Below are 22,762 nucleotides of genomic sequence, written 5' to 3' on the forward strand. Positions count from 1 at the left end.
CCCCTCTCCCCTATATAATAATAATACCACATATCAGTGTGTGCTGGGAGCTGTGTTATTCCCCTCATATATCACTGTACTGTCCCCTCTCCCCTATATAATAATAATACCACATATCAGCGTGTGCCGGGACCTGTGTTATTCCTCCTCATATATCACTGTACGGTCCCCTCTCCCCTATATAATAGTAACACCACATATCAGCGTGTGCCGGGAGCTGTGTTATTCCCCCTCATATATCACTGTACGGTCCCCTCTCCCCTATATAATAATAATACCACATATCAGCGTGTGCCGGGAGCTGTGTTATTCCCCCTCATATATCACTGTACGGTCCCCTCTCCCCTATATAATAATAATACCACATATCAGTGTGTGCCGGGAGCTGTGTTATTCCTCCTCATATATCACTGTACGGTCCCCTCTCCCCTATATAATAATAATACCACATATCAGCGTGTGCGGGGAGCTGTGTTATTCCCCCTCATATATCACTGTACTGTCCCCTCTCCCCTATATAATAATAATACCACATATCAGCGTGTGCAGGGAGCTGTGTTATTCCTCCTCATATATCACTGTATGGTCCCCTCTCCCCTATATAATAATAATACCACATATCAGCGTGTGCCGGGGAGCTGTGTTATTCCTTCTCATATATCACTGTACGGTCCCCTCTCCCCTATATAATAATAATACCACATATCAGCGTGTGCCGGGAGCTGTGTTATTCCCCCTCATATATCACTGTACTGTCCCCTCTCCCCTATATAATATTAATACCACATATCAGTGTGTGCCGGGAGCTGTGTTATTCCCCTCATATATCACTGTACTGTCCCCTCTCCCCTATATAATAATAATACCACATATCAGCGTGTGCCGGGAGCTGTGTTATTCCTCCTCATATATCACTGTACGGTCCCCTCTCCCCTATATAATAATAATACCACATATCAGTGTGTGCCGGGAGCTGTATTATTCCTCCTCATATATCACTGTACGGTCCCCTCTCCCCTATATAATAATAATACCACATATCAGTGTGTGCCGGGAGCTGTGTTATTCCCCCTCATATATCACTGTACGGTCCCCTCTCCCCTATATAATAATAATACCACATATCAGTGTGTGCCGGGAGTTGTGTTATTCCCCCTCATATATCACTGTACGGTCCCCTCTCCCCTATATAATAATAATACCACATATCAGTGTGTGTCGGGAGCTGTGTTATTCCCCTCATATATCACTGTACGGTCCCCTCTCCTCTATATAATAATAATACCACATATCAGCGTGTGCCGGGAGTTGTGTTATTCCCCCTCATATATCACTGTACGGTCCCCTCTCCCCTATATAATAATAATACCACATATCAGTGTGTGCCGGGAGCTGTTATTCCCCCTCATATATCACTGTACAGTACCCTCTCCCCTATATAATAATAATACCACATATCAGCGTGTTCCGGGGGCTGTGTTATTCCCCCTCATATATCACTGTACGGTCCCCTCTCCCCTATATAATAATACCACATATCAGTGTGTGCCGGGAGCTGTGTTATTCCCCCTCATATATCACTGTACTGTCCCCTCTCCCCTATATAATAATAATACCACATATCAGTGTGTGCCGGGAGCTGTGTTATTCCCCCTCATATATCACTGTACGGTCCCCTCTCCCCTATATAATAATAATACCACATATCAGCGTGTGCCGGGAGCTGTGTGAATCCCCCTCATATATCACTGTACGGTCCCCTCTCCCCTATATAATAATAACACCACATATCAGCGTGTGCCGGGAGCTGTGTTATTCCTCCTCATATATCACTGTACGGTCCCCTCTCCTCTATATAATAATAATACCACATATCAGTGTGTGCCGGGAGCTGTGATATTCCTCCTCATATATCACTGTACGGTCCCCTCTCCCCTATATAATAATAACACCACATATCAGCGTGTGCCGGGAGCTGTGTTATTCCTCCTCATATATCACTGTACGATCCCCTCTCCCCTATATAATAATAACACCACATATCAGCGTGTGCCGGGAGCTGTGTTATTCCTCCTCATATATCACTGTACGGTCCCCTCTCCTCTATATAATAATAATACCACATATCAGTGTGTGCCGGGAGCTGTGATATTCCTCCTCATATATCACTGTACGGTCCCCTCTCCCCTATATAATAATAATACCACATATCAGTGTGTGCCGGGAGCTGTGTTATTCCCCCTCATATATCACTGTACGGTCCCCTCTCCTCTATATAATAATAATACCACATATCAGTGTGTGCCGGGAGCTGTGTTATTCTCATCATGTATCACTGTACGGTCCCCTCTCCCCTATATAATAATAATACCACATATCAGCGTGTGCCGGGAGCTGTGCTATTCCCCCTCATATATCACTGTACGGTCCCCTCTCCCCTATATAATAAGATTTTACTTACCGATAAATCTATTTCTCGTAGTCCGTAGTGGATGCTGGGACTCCGTAAGGACCATGGGGAACAGCGGCTCCGCAGGAGACAGGACACAAAATAAAAGCTTAAGGATCAGGTGGTGTGCACTGGCTCCTCCCCCCATGACCCCCCTCCAAGCCTCAGTTAGGATACTGTGCCCGGACGAGCGTACATAATAAGGAAGGATATTGAATCCCGGGTAAGACTCATACCAGCCACACCAATCACACCGTACAACTTGTGATCTGAACCCAGTTAACAGTATGATAAACGCAAAGGAGCCTCTGAAAAGATGGCTCACAACAATAATAACCCGAATTTTTGTAACAATAACTATATACAAGTATTGCAGACAATCCGCACTAGGGATGGGCGCCCAGCATCCACTACGGACTACGAGAAATAGATTTATCGGTAAGTAAAATCTTATTTTCTCTGACGTCCTAGTGGATGCTGGGACTCCGTAAGGACCATGGGGATTATACCAAAGCTCCCAAACGGGCGGGAGAGTGCGGATGACTGCAGCACCGAATGAGAGAACACCAGGTCCTCCTCAGCCAGGGTATCAAATTTGTAGAATTTAGCAAACGTGTTTGCCCCTGACCAAGTAGCTGCTCGGCAAAGTTGTAAAGCCGAGACCCCTCGGGCAGCCGCCCAAGATGAGCCCACTTTCCTTGTGGAATGGGCTTTTACTGATTTTGGCTGTGGCAATCCTGCCACAGAATGTGCAAGCTGAATTGTACTACAAATCCAACGAGCAATCGTCTGCTTAGAAGCAGGAGCACCCAGCTTGTTGGGTGCATACAGGATAAACAGCGAGTCAGATTTTCTGACTCCAGCCGTCCTGGAAACATATATTTTCAAGGCCCTGACAACGTCAAGCAACTTAGAGTCCTCTAAGTCCCTGGTAGCCGCAGGTACCACAATAGGTTGGTTCATGTGAAATGCAGAAACCACCTTAGGTAGAAATTGAGGACGAGTCCTCAATTCCGCCCTGTCAGAATGAAAAATTAAGTAAGGGCTTTTATATGATAAAGCCGCCAATTCTGACACACGCCTGGCTGAAGCCAAGGCTAACAGCATCGACACCTTCCATGTGAGATATTTTAAGTCCACAGTGGAAAGTGGTTCAAACCAATGTGACTTTAGAAAACTCAACACCACATTGAGATCCCAAGGTGCCACTGGAGGCACAAAAGGAGGCTGTATGTGCAGCACCCCTTTTACAAATGTCTGAACTTCAGGTACTGAAGCCAGTTCTTTCTGGAAGAAAATCGACAGGGCCGAAATTTGAACCTTAATGGACCCTAATTTTAGGCCCATAGACAGTCCTGTTTGCAGGAAATGAAGGAAACGACCCAGTTGAAATTCCTCTGTAGGGGCCTTCTTGGCCTCACACCACGCAACATATTTACGCCAAATGCGGTGATAATGTTTTGCGGTTACGTCCTTCCTGGCTTTGACCAGAGTAGGGATGACTTCTTCTGGAATGCCTTTTTCCCTCAGGATCCGGCGTTCAACCGCCATGCCGTCAAACGCAGCCGCGGTAAGTCTTGGAACAGACAAGGTCCCTGCAGTAGCAGGTCCTTTCTTAGAGGTAGAGGCCACGGTTCGTCCGTGAGCATCTCTTGAAGTTCCGGGTACCAAGTCCTTCTTGGCCAATCCGGAACCACGAGTATAGTTCTTACTCCTCTCCTTCTTATGATTCTCAGTACTTTTGGTATGAGAGGCAGAGGAGGGAACACATACACTGAATGGTACACCCACAGCGTTACCAGAGCGTCCACTGCTATTGCTTGAGGGTCCCTTGACCTGGCGCAATATCTGTCCAGTTTTTTGTTTAGACGTGACGCCATCATGTCCACCTTTGGTTTTTCCCAACGGTTTACAATCAGGTGGAAGACTTCTGGGTGAAGTCCCCACTCTCCCGGGTGAAGGTCGTGTCTGCTGAGGAAGTCTGCTTCCCAGTTGTCCACTCCCGGAATGAACACTGCTGACAGTGCTATCACATGATTTTCCGCCCAGCGAAGAATCCTTGCAGCTTCTGCCATTTCCCTCCTGCTTCTCGTGCCGCCCTGTCTGTTTACGTGGGCGACTGACGTGATGTTGTCCGATTGGATCAACACCGCCTGACCCTGAAGCAGAGGTTTTGCTTGACTTAGGGCATTGTAAATGGCCCTTAGTTCCAGAATGTTTATATGAAGAGATGTTTCCATGCTTGACCACAAGCCCTGGAAATTCCTTCCCTGTGTGACTGCTCCCCAGCCTCTCAGGCTGGCATCAGTGGTTACCAGGATCCAATCCTGAATGCCAAATCTGCGGCCCTCTAGTAGATGAGCACTCTGCAGCCACCACAGGAGAGACACCCTTGTCCTTGGCGACAGGGTTATCCGCTGATGCATCTGCAGATGCGATCCGGACCATTTGTCCAGTAGATCCCACTGAAACGTTCCTGCATGGAATCTTCCGAATGGAATCGCTTCGTAAGAAGCCACCATTTTTCCCAGGACCCTCGTGCACTGATGCACTGAGACCTGGCCTGGTTTTAGGAGGTTCCTGACTAGCTCGGATAACTCCCTGGCCTTCTCCTCCGGGAGAAACACCTTCTTCTGGACTGTGTCCAGAATCATTCCTAGGAACAGTAGACGTGTCGTTGGAATCAGCTGCGATTTTGGAATATTTAGAATCCACCCGTGCTGACGTAACACTACCTGAGATAGTGCTACTCCGACTTCTAACTGTTCCCTGGATCTTGCCCTTATCAGGAGATCGTCCAAGTAAGGGATAATTAAAATGCCTTTTCTTCGTAGAAGAATCATCATTTCGGCCATTACCTTGGTAAAGACCCGAGGTGCCGTGGACAATCCAAACGGCAGCGTCTGAAACTGATAATGACAGTTTTGTACTACAAACCTGAGGTACCCTTGGTGATAAGGGTATATTGGGACGTGGAGATAAGCATCTTTGATGTCCAGAGACACCATATAGTCCCCTTCTTCCAGGTTCGCTATCACTGCTCTGAGTGACTCCATCTTGAATTTGAACCTTTTTATGTAAGTGTTCAAGGATTTCAGATTTAAAATTGGTCTCACCGAGCCGTCCGGCTTCGGTACCACAAACAGCGTGGAATAATACCCCTTTCCTTGTTGCAGGAGGGGTACCTTGATTATCACCTGCTGGGAATACAGCTTGTGAATGGCTTCCAAAACTGCCTCCCTGTCGGAGGGAGACTTTGGTAAAGCAGACTTCAGGAACCGACGAGGGGGAAACGCCTCGAATTCCAGTTTGTACCCCTGCGATACTACCTGTAGAATCCAGGGATCCACTTGCGAGTGAGCCCACTGCGCGTTGAAATTCTTGAGACGGGCCCCCACCATATCTGAGTCTGCTTGTAAAGCCCCAGCGTCATGCTGAAGACTTGGCAGAAGCAGGGGAGGGCTTCTGCTCCTGGGAAGCGGCTGCATGGTGCAGTCTTTTTCCTCTTCCTCTGCCCCGGGGAGGAAAGGAGTGGCCTTTTGCTCGCTTGTACTTATGGGAACGAAAGGACTGAGTTTGAAAAGACGGTGTCTTTTTCTGCTGATGTGAAGTGACCTGGGGTAAAAAGGTGGATTTTCCAGCCGTTGCCGTGGCCACCAGGTCCGATAGACCAGCCCCAAATAACTCCTCCCCTTTATACGGCAATACTTCCATGTGCCGTTTGGAATCCGCATCCCCTGACCACTGTCGCGTCCATAACGCTCTTCTGGCAGAGATGGACATAGCACTTACTCTTGATGCCAGGGTGCAAATATCCCTCTGTGCATCACGCATATATAGTAATGCATCCTTTAAATGTTCTATAGTTAACAAAATATTGTCCCTATCCAGGGTATCAATATTCTCAGTCAGGGAATCCGACCATGCGACTCCAGCACTGCACATCCAGGCTGAGGCGATTGCTGGTCGCAGTATAACACCAGTATGTGTGTATATACTTTTTAGGATATTTTCCAGCCTTCTATCAGCTGGTTCTTTGAGGGTGGCCGTATCAGGAGACGGTAACGCTACTTGTTTAGATAAACGTGTGAGCGCCTTATCTACCCTAGGGGGTGTTTCCCAACGCGCCCTAACCTCTGGCGGGAAGGGATATAATGCTAATAATTTTTTAGAAATTAGCTGTTTTTTATCGGTGGAAACCCACGCTTTTTCACACACCTCATTTATTTCCTCTGACTCAGGAAAAACTATTGGTAGTTTTTTCACACCCCACATAATACCCTTTTTTGTGGTACTTGTAGTGTCAGAAAGGTTCAATGCCTCTTTCATTGCCGTGATCATGTAACGTGTGGCCCTACTGGACATTACGTTTGTCTCGTCACCGTCGACACTAGACTCAGTATCTGTGTCAGGGTCTGTGTCGACCCACTGAGGTAACGGGCGTTTTAGCGCCCCTGACGGTGTCTGAGACGCCTGGACAGGCACTAATTGATTTGCCGGCTGTCTCATGTCGTCAACAGTTTTTTGCAAATTGCTGACATTATCACTTAATTGTTTAAATACAATCATCCAGTCAGGTGTCGACTCCCTAGGGGGTGACATCACCAACACAGGCAACTGCTCCGCCTCCACATCATTTTCCTCCTCATACATGTCGACACACGCGTACCGACACACAGCACACACACCGGGAATGCTCTGAAAGAGGACAGGACCCCACTTAGCCCTTTGGAGAGACAGAGGGAGAGTCTGCCGGCACACACCCAGCGCTATATATATATACAGGGATAACCTTATATAAGTGTTATTCCCTTATAGCTGCTGTTATTATCGTTATTTGCTGCCAAAAATGCCCCCCCTTCTCTTTTTTACCCTGATTCTGAAGCAGGACTGCAGGGGAGAGTCAGGGAGCCGTCCTTCCAGCGGAGCTGTGAGGGAAAATGGCGCTTGTGTGCTGAGGAGATAGGCTCCGCCCCTTCACGACGTCCTTATCTCCCGCTTTTTTGTGTAAAAATGGCAGGGGTTAAAATACATCCATATAGCCCAGGAGCTATATGTGATGTATTCTTTTTGCCACCTAAGGTATATACTGTTATATTGCGTCTCAGGGCGCTCAGTGACCGGAGTGTGAAGTGTGCTGAGAGCAATGGCGCACAGCTGCGGTGCTGTGCGCTACCTTAGTCTGAAGACAGGATGTCTTCTGCCGCCGATTTCACCGGACCTCTTCGTCTCTTCTGGCTCTGTAAGGGGGACGGCGGCGCGGCTCCGGTGACCCATCCAGGCTGAACCTGTGATCGTCCCTCTGGAGCTAATGTCCAGTAGCCTAAGAAACCCGATCCACTCTGCACTCAGGTGAGTCCGTTTCTTCTCCCCTTAGTCCCACGATGCAGTGAGCCTGTTGCCAGCAGGACTCACTGAAAATAAAAAAACCTAAACTAAACTTTTATTCTAAGCAGCTCAGGAGAGCCACCTAGATTGCACCCTTCTCGGCCGGGCACAAAAATCTAACTGAGGCTTGGAGGGGGGTCATGGGGGGAGGAGCCAGTGCACACCACCTGATCCTTAAGCTTTTATTTTGTGCCCTGTCTCCTGCGAAGCCGCTGTTCCCCATGGTCCTTACGGAGTCCCAGCATCCACTAGGACGTCAGAAAAAATAATAATACCACATATCAGTGTGTGCCGGGAGCTGTGTTATTCGCCCTCATATATCACTGTACGGTCCCCTCTCCCCTATATAATAATAATACCACATATCAGTGTGTGTCGGGAGCTGTGCTATTCCACCTCATATATCACTGTACGGTCCCCTCTGCCCTATATAATAATAATACCACATATCAGCGTGTGCCGGGAGCTGTGTTATTCACCCTCATATATCACTGTACGGTCGCCTCTCCCCTATATAATAATAATACAACATATCAGCTTGTGCCGGCAGCTTTTATTCCCCCTCATATATCACTGTACGGTCCCCTCTCCCCTATATAATAATAATACCACATATCAGTGTGTGCCGGGGGCTGTGTTATTCCCCCTCATATATCACTGTACGGTCCCCTCTCCTCTATATAATAATAATACCACATATCAGCATGTGCCGGGAGCTGTGTTATTCCCCCTTATATATCACTGTACAGTCCCCTCTCCCCTATATAATAATAATACCACATATCAGTGTGTGCCGGGAGCTGTGTTATTCCTCCTCATATATCACTGTACGGTCCCCTCTCCCCTATATAATAATAATACCACATATCAGCGTGTGCCAGGAGCTGTGTTATTCCTCCTCATATATCACTGTACGGTCCCCTCTTCCCTATATAATAATAATACCACATATCAGTGTGTGCAGGGGGCTGTGTTATTCCGCCTCATATATCACTGTACGGTCCCCTCTCCCCTATATAATAATAATACCACATATCAGAGTGTGCCGGGAGCTGTGTTATTCACCATCATATATCACTGTACGGTCCCCTCTCCCCTATATAATAATAATACCACATATCAGCGTGTGCCGGGAGCTGTGTTATTCACCCTCATATCACTGTACGGTCGCCTTTCCCCTATATAATAATAATACAACATATCAGCTTGTGCCGGGAGATGTGATATTCCTCCTCATATATCACTGTATGGTCCCCTCTCCCCTATATAATAATAATACCACATATCAGCGTGTGCCGGGAGCTGTGTTATTCCCCCTCATATATCACTGTACGGTCCCCTCTCCCCTATATAATAATAATACCACATATCAGCGTGTGCCGGGAGCTGTGTTGTTCCCCCTCATATATCACTGTACGGTCCCCTCTCCCCTATATAATAATAATACCACATATCAGCTTGTGCCGGGAGCTGTGATATTCCACCTCATATCACTGTACGGTCCCCTCTCCCCTATAAAATAATAATAATACCACATATCAGTGTGTGCCGGGAGCTGTGATATTCCTCCTCATATATCACTGTACGGTCCCCTCTCCCCTATATAATAATACTACAACATATCAGTGTGTGCCGGGAGCTGTGTTATTCTCATCATATATCACTGTACGGTCCCCTCTCCCCTATATAATAATAATACCACATATCAGCGTGTGCCGGAAGCTGTGTTATTCACCCTCATATATCACTGTACGGTCGCCTATCCCCTATATAATAATAATACCACCACATATTAGCGTGAGCCGGGAGCTGTGTTATTCCCCCTCTTATATCACTGTACGGTCCCCTCTCCCCTATATAATAATAATACCACATATCAGCGTGTGCCAGGAGCTGTGTTATTCCTCCTCATATATCACTGTACGGTCCCCTCTTCCCTATATAATAATAATACCACATATCAGTGTGTGCCAGGAGCTGTGTTATTCCTCCTCATATATCACTGTACGGTCCCCTCTCCCCTATATAATAATAATACCACATATCAGAGTGTGCCGGGAGCTGTGTTATTCCTCCTCATATATCACTGTACGGTCCTCTCTCCCCTATATAATAATAATACCACATATCAGCGTGTGCCGGAAGCTGTGTTATTCACCCTCATATATCACTGTACGGTCGCCTCTCCCCTATATAATAATAATACAACATATCAGCTTGTGCCGGGAGCTTTTATTCCCCCTCATATATCACTGTACGGTCCCCTCTCCCCTATATAATAATAATACCACATATCAGCGTGTGCTGGGAGCTGTGTTATTCGCCCTCATATATCACTGTACGGTCCCCTCTGCCCTATATAATAATAATACCACATATCAGTGTGTGCCGGGAGCTGTGTTATTCCCCCTCATATATCACTGTACGGTCCCCTCTCCCCTATATAATAATAAATACCACATATCAGTGTGTGCCGGGAGCTGTGTTATTCCTCCTCATATCACTGTACGGTCCCCTTTCCCCTATATAATAATAATACCACATATCAGCGTGTGCCGGGAGCTGTGTTATTCCCCCCCATATATCACTGTACGGTCCCCTCTCCCCTATATAATAATAAATACCACATATCAGTGTGTGCCGGGAGCTGTGCTATTCCTCCTCATATCACTGTACGGTCCCCTCTCCCCTATATAATAATAATACCACATATCAGCGTGTGCCGGGAGCTGTGTTGTTCCCCCTTATTTATCACTGTACGGTCCCCTCTCCCCTATATAATAATAATACCACATATCAGCGTGTGCCGGCAGCTGTGATATTCCTCCTCATATCACTGTACGGTCCCCTCTCCCCTATAAAATAATAATAATACCACATAGTGTGCCGGGGCTGTGTTATTCCTCCTCATATATCACTGTACGGTCCCCTCTCCCCTATATAATAATAATACCACATATCAGTGTGTGCCGGGAGCTGTGATATTCCTCCTCATATATCACTGTACGGTCCCCTCTCCCCTATATAATAATAATACCACATATCAGTGTGTGCCGGTAGCTGTGTTATTCTCATCATATATCACTGTACGGTCCCCTCTCCCCTATATAATAATAATACCACATATCAGCGTGTGCCGGGAGCTGTGCTATTCCCCCTCATATATCACTGTACGGTCCCATCTCCCCTATATAATAATAAATACCACATATCAGTGTGTGCCGGGAGCTGTGTTATTCCTCCTCATATCACTGTACTGTCCCCTCTCCTCTATATAATAATAATACCACATATCAGTGTGTGTCGGGAGCTGTGCTATTCCCCCTCATATATCACTGTACGGTCCCCTCTCCCCTATATAATAATAATAATAATACCACATATCAGCGTGTGCCGGGAGCTGTGTTATTCCTCCTCATATATCACTGTACGGTCCCCTCTGCCCTATATAATAATAATACCACATATCAGCGTGTGCAGGGGGCTGTGTTATTCCGCCTCATATATCACTGTACGGTCCCCTCTCCCCTATATAATAATAATACCACAAATCAGAGTGTGCCGGGAGCTGTGCTATTCCTCCTCATATCACTGTACGGTCCCCTTTCCCCTATATTATAATAATAATACCACATATCAGCGTGTGCCGGGAGCTGTGTTTCCCCCCCCATATATCACTGTACGGTCCCCTCTCCCCTATATAATAATAATACCACATATCAGTGTGTGCCGGGGGCTGTGTTATTCTACCTCATATATCACTGTACGGTCGACTATCCCCTATATAATAATAATACCACCACATATTAGCTTGTGCCGGGAGCTGTGTTATTCCCCTTCTTATATCACTGTACGGTCCCCTCTCCCCTATATAATAATAATACCACATATCAGCGTGTGCCGGGAGCTGTGTTATTCCCCCTCATATATCACTGTACGGTCGCCTATCCCCTATATAATAATAATACCACATATCAGTGTGTGCAGGGGGCTGTGTTATTCCGCCTCATATATCACTGTACGGTCCCCTCTCCCCTATATAATAATAATACCACATATCAGAGTGTGCCGGGAGCTGTGTTATTCACCATCATATATCACTGTACGGTCCCCTCTCCCCTATATAATAATAATACCACATATCAGCGTGTGCCGGGAGCTGTGTTATTCACCCTCATATATCACTGCACGGTCGCCTCTCCCCTATATAATAATAATACAACATATCAGCGTGTGCCGGGAGCTGTGTTATTCCCCCTCATATATCACTGTACGGTCCCCTCTCCCCTATATAATAATAATACCACATATCAGCGTGTGCCGGGAGCTGTGTTGTTCCCCCTCATATATCACTGTACGGTCCCCTCTCCCCTATATAATAATAATACCACATATCAGCTTGTGCCGGGAGCTGTGATATTCCTCCTCATATCACTGTACGGTCCCCTCTCCCCTATAAAATAATAATAATACCACATATCAGTGTGGCGGGGCTGTGTTATTCCTCCTCATATATCACTGTACGGTCCTCTCTCCCCTATATAATAATAATACCACATATCAGTGTGTGCCGGGAGCTGTGATATTCCTCCTCATATATCACTGTACGGTCCCCTCTCCCCTATATAATAATAATACCACATATCAGCGTGTGCCGGGAGCTGTGTTATTCACCCTTATATATCACTGTACGGTCGCCTCTCCCCTATATAATAATAATACAACATATCAGCTTGTGCCGGGAGCTTTTATTCCCCCTCATATATCACTGTACGGTCCCCTATATAATAATAATACCACATATCAGCGTGTGCCGGGAGCTGTGTTATTCCCCCTCATATATCACTGTACGGTCCCCTCTCCCCTATATAATAATAATACCACATATCAGTGTGTGTCGGGAGCTGTGTTATTCCTCCTCATATATCACTGTACGGTCCCCTCTCCCCTATATAATAATAAATACCACATATCAGTGTGTGCCGGGAGCTGTGTTATTCCTCCTCATATCACTGTACGGTCCCCTTTCCCCTATATAATAATAATACCACATATCAGCGTGTGCCGGGAGCTGTGTTATTCCCCCCCATATATCACTGTACGGTCCCCTCTCCCCTATATAATAATAAATACCACATATCAGTGTGTGCCGGGAGCTGTGTTATTCCTCCTCATATCACTGTACGGTCCCCTCTCCCCTATATAATAATAATACCACATAGTGTGTGCCGGGAGCTGTGATATTCCTCCTCATATCACTGTACGGTCCCCTCTCCCCTATATAATAATAATACCACATATCAGCGTGTGCCGGGAGCTGTTTTATTCCTCCTCATATATCACTGTACGGTACCCTCTCCCCTATATAATAATAATACCACATATCAGCGTGTGCCGGGAGCTGTGTTATTCCTCCTCATATATCACTGTATGGTACCCTCTCCCCTATATAATAATAATACCACATATCAGCGTGTGCCGGGAGCTGTGTTATTCTCATCATATATCACTGTACGGTCCCCTCTCCCCTATATAATAATAATACCACATATCAGCGTGTGCCGGGAGCTGTGCTATTCCCCCTCATATCACTGTACGGTCCCCTCTCCCCTATATAATAATAAATACCACATATCAGTGTGTGTCGGGAGCTGTGCTATTCCCCCTCATATATCACTGTACGGTCCCCTCTGCCCTATATAATAATAATACCACATATCAGCGTGTGCAGGGGGCTGTGTTATTCCTCCTCATATCACTGTACGGTCCTCTTTAACCTATATAATAATAATAATACCACATATCAGCGTGTGCCGGGAGCTGTGTTATTCCCCCCCATATATCACTGTACGGTCCCCTCTCCCCTATATAATAATAATACCACATATCAGTGTGTGCCGGGGGCTGTGTTATTCCCCCTCATATATCACTGTACGGTCGCCTATCCCCTATATAATAATAATACCACCACATATTAGCGTGTGCCGGGAGCTGTGTTATTCCCCTTCTTATATCACTGTACGGTCCCCTCTCCCCTATATAATAATAATACCACATATCAGCGTGTGCCAGGAGCTGTGTTATTCCTCCTCATATATCACTGTACGGTCCCCTCTTCCCTATATAATAATAATACCACATATCAGTGTGTGCAGGGGGCTGTGTTATTCCGCCTCATATATCACTGTACGGTCCCCTCTCCCCTATATAATAATAATACCACATATCAGAGTGTGCCGGGAGCTGTGTTATTCACCATCATATATCACTGTACGGTCCCCTCTCCCCTATATAATAATAATACCACATATCAGCGTGTGCCGGGAGCTGTGTTATTCACCCTCATATATCACTGTACGGTCGCCTCTCCCCTATATAATAATAATACAACATATCAGCTTGTGCCGGGAGATGTGTTATTCCTCCTCATATATCACTGTATGGTCCCCTCTCCCCTATATAATAATAATACCAAATATCAGTGTGCCGGGAGCTGTGTTATTCCCCCTCATATATCACTGTACGGTCGCCTATCCCCTATATAATAATAATACCACCACATATTAGCGTGTGCCGGGAGCTGTGTTATTCCCCCTCTTATATCACTGTACGGTCCCCTCTCCCCTATATAATAACAATACCACATATCAGCGTGTGCCGGGAGCTGTGTTATTCCCCCTCATATATCACTGTACGGTCCCCTCTCATCTATATAATAATAATAATACCACATATCAGCGTGTGCCGGGAGCTGTTATTCCCCCTCATATATCACTGTACGGTCCCCTCTCCCCTATATAATAATAATACCACTTATCAGCGTGTGCTGGGAGCTGTGTTATTCCCCCTCATATATCACTGTATGGTCCCCTCTCCCCTATATAATAATAATACCAAATATCAGTGTGCCGGAAGCTGTGTTATTCCCCCTCATATATCACTGTACGGTCCCCTCTCCCCTATATAATAATAATATCTCATATCAGCGTGTGCCGGGAGCTGTGTTATTCCCCCTCATATATCACTGTACAGTCCCCTCTCCCCTATATAATAATATTACCACATATCAGCGTGTGCCGGGAGCTGTGTTATTCCCCCTCATATATCACTGTACTGTCCCCTCTCCCCTATATAATAATAATACCACATATCAGCGTGTGCCGGGAGCTGTGTTATTCCTCCTCATATATCACTGTACGGTCCCCTCTCCCCTATATAATAATAATACCACATAACAGGGTGTGCAGGGAGCTGTGTTATTCCCCCTCATATATCACTGTACGGTCCCCTCTCCTCTATATAATAATAATACCACATATCAGCGTGTGCCGGGAGCTGTTATTCCCCCTCATATATCACTGTACGGTCCCCTCTCCCCTATATAATAATAATACCAAATATCAGTGTGCCGGAAGCTGTGTTATTCCCCCTCATATATCACTGTACGGTCCCCTCTCCCCTATATAATAATAATATCTCATATCAGCGTGTGCCGGGAGCTGTGTTATTCCCCCTCATATATCACTGTACAGTCCCCTCTCCCCTATATAATAATATTACCACATATCAGCGTGTGCCGGGAGCTGTGTTATTCTCCTCATATATCACTGTACGGTCCCCTCTCCCCTATATAATAATAATACCACATATCAGCGTGTGCCGGGAGCTGTGTTATTCCCCTCATATATCACTGTACGGTCCCCTCTCCCCTATATAATAATAACATCACATATTAGCGTGTGCCGGGAGCTGTGTTATTCGCCCTCATATATCACTGTACGGTCCCCTCTCCCCTATATAATAATAATACCACATATCAGCGTGTGCCGGGAACTGTGTTATTCCTCCTCATATATCACTGTACGGTCCCCTCTCCCCTATATAATAATAATAATACAACATATCAGTGTGTGCAGGGGGCTGTGTTATTCCGCCTCATATATCACTGTACGGTCCCCTCTCCCCTATATAATAATAATACCACATATCAGCGTGTGCAGGGGGCTGTGTTATTCCGCCTCATATATCACTGTACGGTCCCCTCTCCCCTATATAATAATAATACCACATATCAGAGTGTGCCGGGAGCTGTGCTATTCTCCCTCATATATCACTGTACGGTCCCCTCACCCCTATATAATAATAAATACCACATATCAGTGTGTGCCGGGAGCTGTGTTATTCCTCTTCATATCACTGTACGGTCCCCTTTCCCCTATATAATAATAATACCATATATCAGCGTGTGCCGGGAGCTGTGTTATCCCCCCCCATATATCACTGTACGGTCCCCTCTCCCCTATATAATAATAATACCACATATCAGTGTGTGCCGGGGGCTGTGTTATTCCCCCTCATATATCACTGTACGGTCCCCTCTCCACTATATAATAATAATACCACATATCAGCGTGTGCCGGGAGCTGTGTTATTCCTTCTCATATATCACTGTACGGTCCCCTCTCCCCTATATAATAATAATACCACATATCAGTGTGTGCCGGGAGCTGTGTTATTCCCCCTCATATATCACTGTACGGTCCCCTCACCCCTATATAATAATAATAATAATACCACATATCAGCGTGTGTCGGGAGCTGTGTTATTCCTCCTCATATATCACTGTACGGTCCCCTCTCCCCTATATAATAATAATACCACATATCAGAGTGTGCCGGGAGCTGTGTTATTCACCATCATATATCACTGTACGGTCCCCTCTCCCCTATATAATAATAATACCACATATCAGCGTGTGCCGGGAGCTGTGTTATTCACCCTCATATATCACTGTACGGTCGCCTCTCCCCTATATAATAATAATACAACATATCAGCTTGTGCCGGGAGATGTGTTATTCCCCTCATATATCACTGTACGGTCCCCTCTCCTCTATATAATAATAATACCACATATCAGAGTGTGCCGGGAGCTGTGCTATTCTCCCTCATATATCACTGTACGGTCCCCTCACCCCTATATAATAATAAATACCACATATCAGTGTGTGCCGGGAGCTGTGTTATTCCTCTTCATACCACTGTACGGTCCCCTTTCCCCTATATAATAATATTACCATATATCAGCGTGTGCCGGGAGCTGTGTTATCCCCCCCCATATATCACTGTACGGTCCCCTCTCCCCTATATAATAATAATACCACATATCATTGTGTGCCGGGGGCTGTGTTATTCCCCCTCATATATCACTGTACGGTCCCCTCTCCACTATATAATAATAATACCACATATCAGCGTGTGCCGGGAGCTGTGTTATTCCTCCTCATATATCACTGTACGGTCCCCTCTCCCCTATATAATAATAATACTACATATCAGTGTGTGCCGGGAGCTGTGTTATTCCCCCTCATATATCACTGTACGGTCCCCTCACCCCTATATAATAATAATAATAATACCACATATCAGCGTGTGTCGGGAGCTGTGTTATTCCTCCTCATATATCACTGTACGGTCCCCTCTCCCCTATATAATAATAATACCACATATCAGAGTGTGCCGGGAGCTGTGTTATTCACCATCATATATCACTGTACGGTCCCCTCTCCCCTATATAATAATAATACCACATATCAGCGTGTGCCGGGAGCTGTGTTATTCACCCTCATATATCACTGTACGGTCGCCTCTCCCCTATATAATAATAATACAACATATCAGCTTGTGCCGGGAGATGTGTTATTCCCCTCATATATCACTGTACGGTCCCCTCTCCTCTATATAATAATAATACCACATATCAGCGTGTGCCGGGAGCTGTGTTATTCCTCCTCATATATCACTGTACGGTCCCCTCTCCTCTATATAATAATAATACCACATATCAGTGTGTGCCGGGAGCTGTGTTATTCCTCCTCATATATCACTGTACGGTCCCCTCTCCCCTATATAATAATAATACCACATATCAGTGTGTGCCGGGAGCTGTGTTATTCCTCCTCATATATCACTGTACGGTCCCCTCTCCCCTATATAATAATAATACCACATATCAGTGTGTGCCGGGAGCTGTGTTATTCCACCTCATATATCACTGTACGGTCCACTCTCCCCTATATAATAATAATACCACATATCAGCGTGTGCCGGGAGCTGTGTTATTCCACCTCATATATCACTGTACTGTCCCCTCTCCTCTATATAATAATAATACCACATATCAGCATGTGCCGGGAGCTGTGTTATTCGCCCTCATATATCACTGTACGGTCCCCTCTCCCCTATATAATAATAATAATAATACCACATATCAGCGTGTGCCGGGAGCTGTGTTATTCCCCCTCATATATCACTGTACTGTCCTCTCTCCCCTATATAATACTAATACCACATATCAGTGTGTGCCGGGAGCTGTGTTATTCCCCTCATATATCACTGTACTGTCCCCTCTCCCATATATAATAGTAATACCACATATCAGCGTGTGCCGGGAGCTGTGTTATTCCCCCTCATATATCACTGTACGGTCCCCTCTCCCCTATATAATAATAATACCACATATCAGCGTGTGCCGGGAGCTGTGTTATTCCCCTCATATATCACTGTACGGTCCCCACTCCTCTATATAATAATAATACCACATATCAGTGTGTGCCGGGAGCTGTGTTATTCCCCCTCATATATCACTGTACTGTCCCCTCTCCCATATATAATAGTAATACCACATATCAGCGTGTGCCGGGAGCTGTGTTATTCCCCCTCATATATCACTGTACGGTCCCCTCTCCCCTATATAATAATAATACCACATATCAGCGTGTGCCGGGAGCTGTGTTATTCCCCCTCATATATCACTGTACGGTCCCCTCTCCCCTATATAATAATAATACCACTTATCAGCGTGTGCCAGGAGCTGTGTTATTCCCCCTCATATATCACTGTACGGTCCCCTCTCCCCTATATAATAATAATACCACATATCAGCATGTGCCGGGAGCTGTGTTATTCCCCCTCATATATCACTGTACTGTCCCCTCTCCCATATATATTAGTAATACCACATATCAGCGTGTGCCGGGAGCTGTGTTATTCCCCCTCATATATCACTGTACAGTCGCCTCTCCACTATATAATAATAATACCACCACATATTAGCGTGTGCCGGGAGCTGTGTTATTCCCCCTCATATATCACTGTACGATCCCCTCTCCCCTATATAATAATAATAACACCACATATCAGCATGTGCTGGGAGCTGTGTTATTCCTCCTCATATATCACTGTACGGTCCCCTCTCCCCTATATAATAATAATACCACATATCAGTGTGTGCAGGGGGCAGTGTTATTCCATCTCATATATCACTGTACGGTCCCCTCTCCCCTATATAATAATACCACATATCAGCGTGTGCCAGGAGCTGTGTTATTCACCATCATATATCACTGTACAGTCGCCTCTCCCCTATATAATAATAATACCACATATCAGCGTGTGCCGGGAGCTGTGTTATTCCTCCTCATATATCACTGTACGGTCCCCTCTCCCCTATATAATAATAATACCACATATCAGTGTGTGTCGGGGGCTGTGTTATTCCCCTCATATATCACTGTACGGTCCCCTCTCCCCTATATAATAATAATACAACATATCAGCTTGTGCCGGGAGCTGTTATTCCCCCTCATATATCACTGTACGGTCCCCTCTCCCCTATATAATAATAATACCACATATCAGCGTGTGCGGGAGCGGTGTTATTCCCCCTCATATATCACTGTACGGTCCCCTCTCCCCTATATAATAATAATACCACATATCAGTGTGTGCCGGGAGCTGTGTTATTCCTCCTCATATATCACTGTACGGTCCCCTCTCCCCTATATAATAATAATACCACATATCAGTGTGTGCCGGGAGCTGCGTTATTCCCCCTCATATATCACTGTACGGTCCGCTCTCCTCTATATAATAATAATACCACATATCAGCGTGTGCCGGGAGCTGTGTTATTCCCCCTCATATATCACTGTACGGTCCCCTCTCCTCTATATAATAATAATACCACATATCAGAGTGTACCGGGAGCTGTGTTATTCCCCCTCATATATCACTGTACGGTCCCCTCTCCTCTATATAATAATGATACCACATATCAGCGTGTGCCGGGAGCTGTGTTATTACCCTCATATATCACTGTACGGTCCCCTCTCCCCTATATAATAATAATACCACATATCAGTGTGTGCCGGGAGCTGTGTTATTCCCCCTCATATATCACTGTACGGTCCCCTCTCCTCTATATAATAATAATACCACATATCAGAGTGTACCGGGAGCTGTGTTATTCCCCCTCATATATCACTGTACGGTCCCCTCTCCCCTATATAATAATAATACCACATATCAGTGTGTGCCGGGAGCTGTGTTATTCCCCCTCATATATCACTGTACGATCCCCTCTCCCCTATATAATAATAATACCACATATCAGTGTGTGCCGGGAGCTGTGTTATTCCCCCTCATATATCACTGTACGGTCCCTTCTCCTCTATATAATAATAATACCACATATCAGCGTGTGCCGGGAGCTGTGTTATTCCCCCTCATATATCACTGTACGGTCCCCTCTCCTCTATATAATAATGATACCACATATCAGCGTGTGCCGGGAGCTGTGTTATTACCCTCATATATCACTGTACGGTCCCCTCTCCCCTATATAATAATACCACATATCAGTGTGTGCCGGGAGCTGTGTTATTCCCCCTCATATATCACTGTACGGTCCCTTCTCCTCTATATAATAATAATACCACATATCAGCGTGTGCCGGGAGCTGTGTTATTCCCCCTCATATATCACTGTACGGTCCCCTCTCCTCTATATAATAATGATACCACATATCAGCGTGTGCCGGGAGCTGTGTTATTACCCTCATATATCACTGTACGGTCCCCTCTCCCCTATATAATAATACCACATATCAGTGTGTGCCGGGAGCTGTGTTATTCCCCCTCATATATCACTGTACGGTCCCCTCTCCCCTATATAATAATAATACCACATATCAGTGTGTGCCGGGAGCTGTATTATTGCTCCTCATATATCACTGTACGGTCCCCTCTCCTCTATATAATAATAATACCACATATCAGCGTGTCGGGAGCTGTGTTATTCCTCCTCATATATCACTGTACTGTCCCCTCTCCCCTATATAATAATAATACCACATATCAGTGTGTGCCGGGAGCTGTGTTATTCCCCCTCATATATCACTGTACGGTCCCCTCTCCTCTATATAATAATAATACCACATATCAGAGTGTACCGGGAGCTGTGTTATTCCCCCTCATATATCACTGTACGGTCCCCTCTCCTCTATATAATAATAATACCACATATCAGAGTGTACCGGGAGCTGTGTTATTCCCCCTCATATATCACTGTACGGTCCCCTCTCCCCTATATAATAATAATACCACATATCAGTGTGTGCCGGGAGCTGTGTTATTCCCCCTCATATATCACTGTACGGTCCCCTCTCCCCTATATAATAATAATACCACATATCAGCGTGTGCCGGGAGCTGTGTTATTACCCTCATATATCACTGTACTGTCCCCTCTCCCCTATATAATAATAATACCACATATCAGCGTGTGCCGGGAGCTGTGTTATTCCCCCTCATATATCACTGTACGGTCCCCTCTCCCCTATATAATAATAATACCACATATCAGTGTGTGCCGGGAGCTGTGTTATTCCCCCTCATATATCACTGTACGGTCCCCTCTCCCCTATATAATAATAATACCACATATCAGCGTGTGCCGGGAGCTGTGTTATTACCCTCATATATCACTGTACTGTCCCCTCTCCCCTATATAATAATAATACCACATATCAGCGTGTGCCGGGAGCTGTGTTATTACCCTCATATATCACTGTACGGTCCCCTCTCCCCTATATAATAATAATAATACCACATATATAGTAGGGATTAGTAGGTGAGGAGTTAGTAGGTGAGAGGGGTATCAGGTGAGGGGGGCACTAGGTGAGGGGGTAGCGGGTGAGGGGGCAGCAGGTCTGGGGGCAGTAGGTGGCTGTAGGTGAGGAGGCAGTAGGTGAAGGGGGGGGGGTATTAGGTGAGAGGGTAGTAGGTGAGAGGGGTATCAGGTGAGGGGGGGCACTAGGTGAGGGGGCAGTAGGTGGCTGTAGGTAAGGAGGCAGTAGGTGAGGGGGGGGGGTAGTAGGTGAGAGGGTAGTAGGTGAGGGGGGGCAGTATTACCTGGAGGATGAGATGGGCACTGCCAGGAGGAGAGGGAATCAGGAGATGGGTGATAACGTCATATCTGCGGCGTCTGCACGCCCTGAATTCACTGAGAAAATGGCGCCTGTGTATGACGTCATCTATCTTTTACTCTCTGATCCACGGGATAATGGCCGCCGGGTGTTACACATATTATATTACAGCGCGGCCTCTAGTGTCCGGTGTCCGGCATCGCTATCCCTCTGCTAAGTCTGAGCAGGTGCGTTACCATGGTAACCAGGTTGACGCACTGGCGGCCATGTTGGATGTGGGCAGCGACTGTCACACAGCAGCACAGTACCGTACAGGTTCCGATATGAATGGTCGACCATGTTATGGTCGACAGTCATTAGGTCGACCACTATTGGTCGACATTGACATGGACGCATGGTCGACACCTGAAAATGGTCGACACATGAAAGGTCCACACATGAAAAGATCGACATGAGTTTTTTTACTTTTTTTTGTGTCGTTTTTTGCGTAAAGTGACAGGGAACCCCAATTAGTGCACCGCGTCCCCTCGCTTCGCTCGCCATGCTTCGGGCATGGTGCCTTCGCTTCGCTCGGCACAGATTACCGCTCCAATCGTAGTCCACGTGGATCGTAAAGTATGGAAAAGTTCCCCAAAAGAAAAACAAGTTAAAAAACTCATGT

General features: G+C 46.0%; 1 protein-coding gene across 5 annotated transcripts in view; it reads right to left on the reverse strand.

Moving 5' to 3' along the window:
- The window catches only part of LOC134983588 (gastrula zinc finger protein XlCGF26.1-like), a 62,173-nt gene extending 39,936 nt beyond the window's left edge, over positions 1 to 22,237 (reverse strand). For 2 of the 5 annotated variants that reach the window (XM_063949257.1, XM_063949256.1), the window contains exon 1: positions 22,088 to 22,237. The gene's annotated coding sequence lies outside the window, so the exon portion shown is untranslated. Of the gene's footprint in view, positions 1 to 13,549; positions 13,615 to 22,087 lie in introns of all 5 variants that reach the window. The other 3 variants (XM_063949258.1, XM_063949253.1, XM_063949255.1) reach the window with 2 other exon arrangements.
- Positions 22,238 to 22,762: the final 525 nt, after the last annotated feature.

This window comes from Pseudophryne corroboree (genome assembly GCF_028390025.1).
Source record: "Pseudophryne corroboree isolate aPseCor3 chromosome 3 unlocalized genomic scaffold, aPseCor3.hap2 SUPER_3_unloc_19, whole genome shotgun sequence".
Taxonomy (NCBI): Eukaryota; Metazoa; Chordata; class Amphibia; order Anura; family Myobatrachidae; genus Pseudophryne; species Pseudophryne corroboree.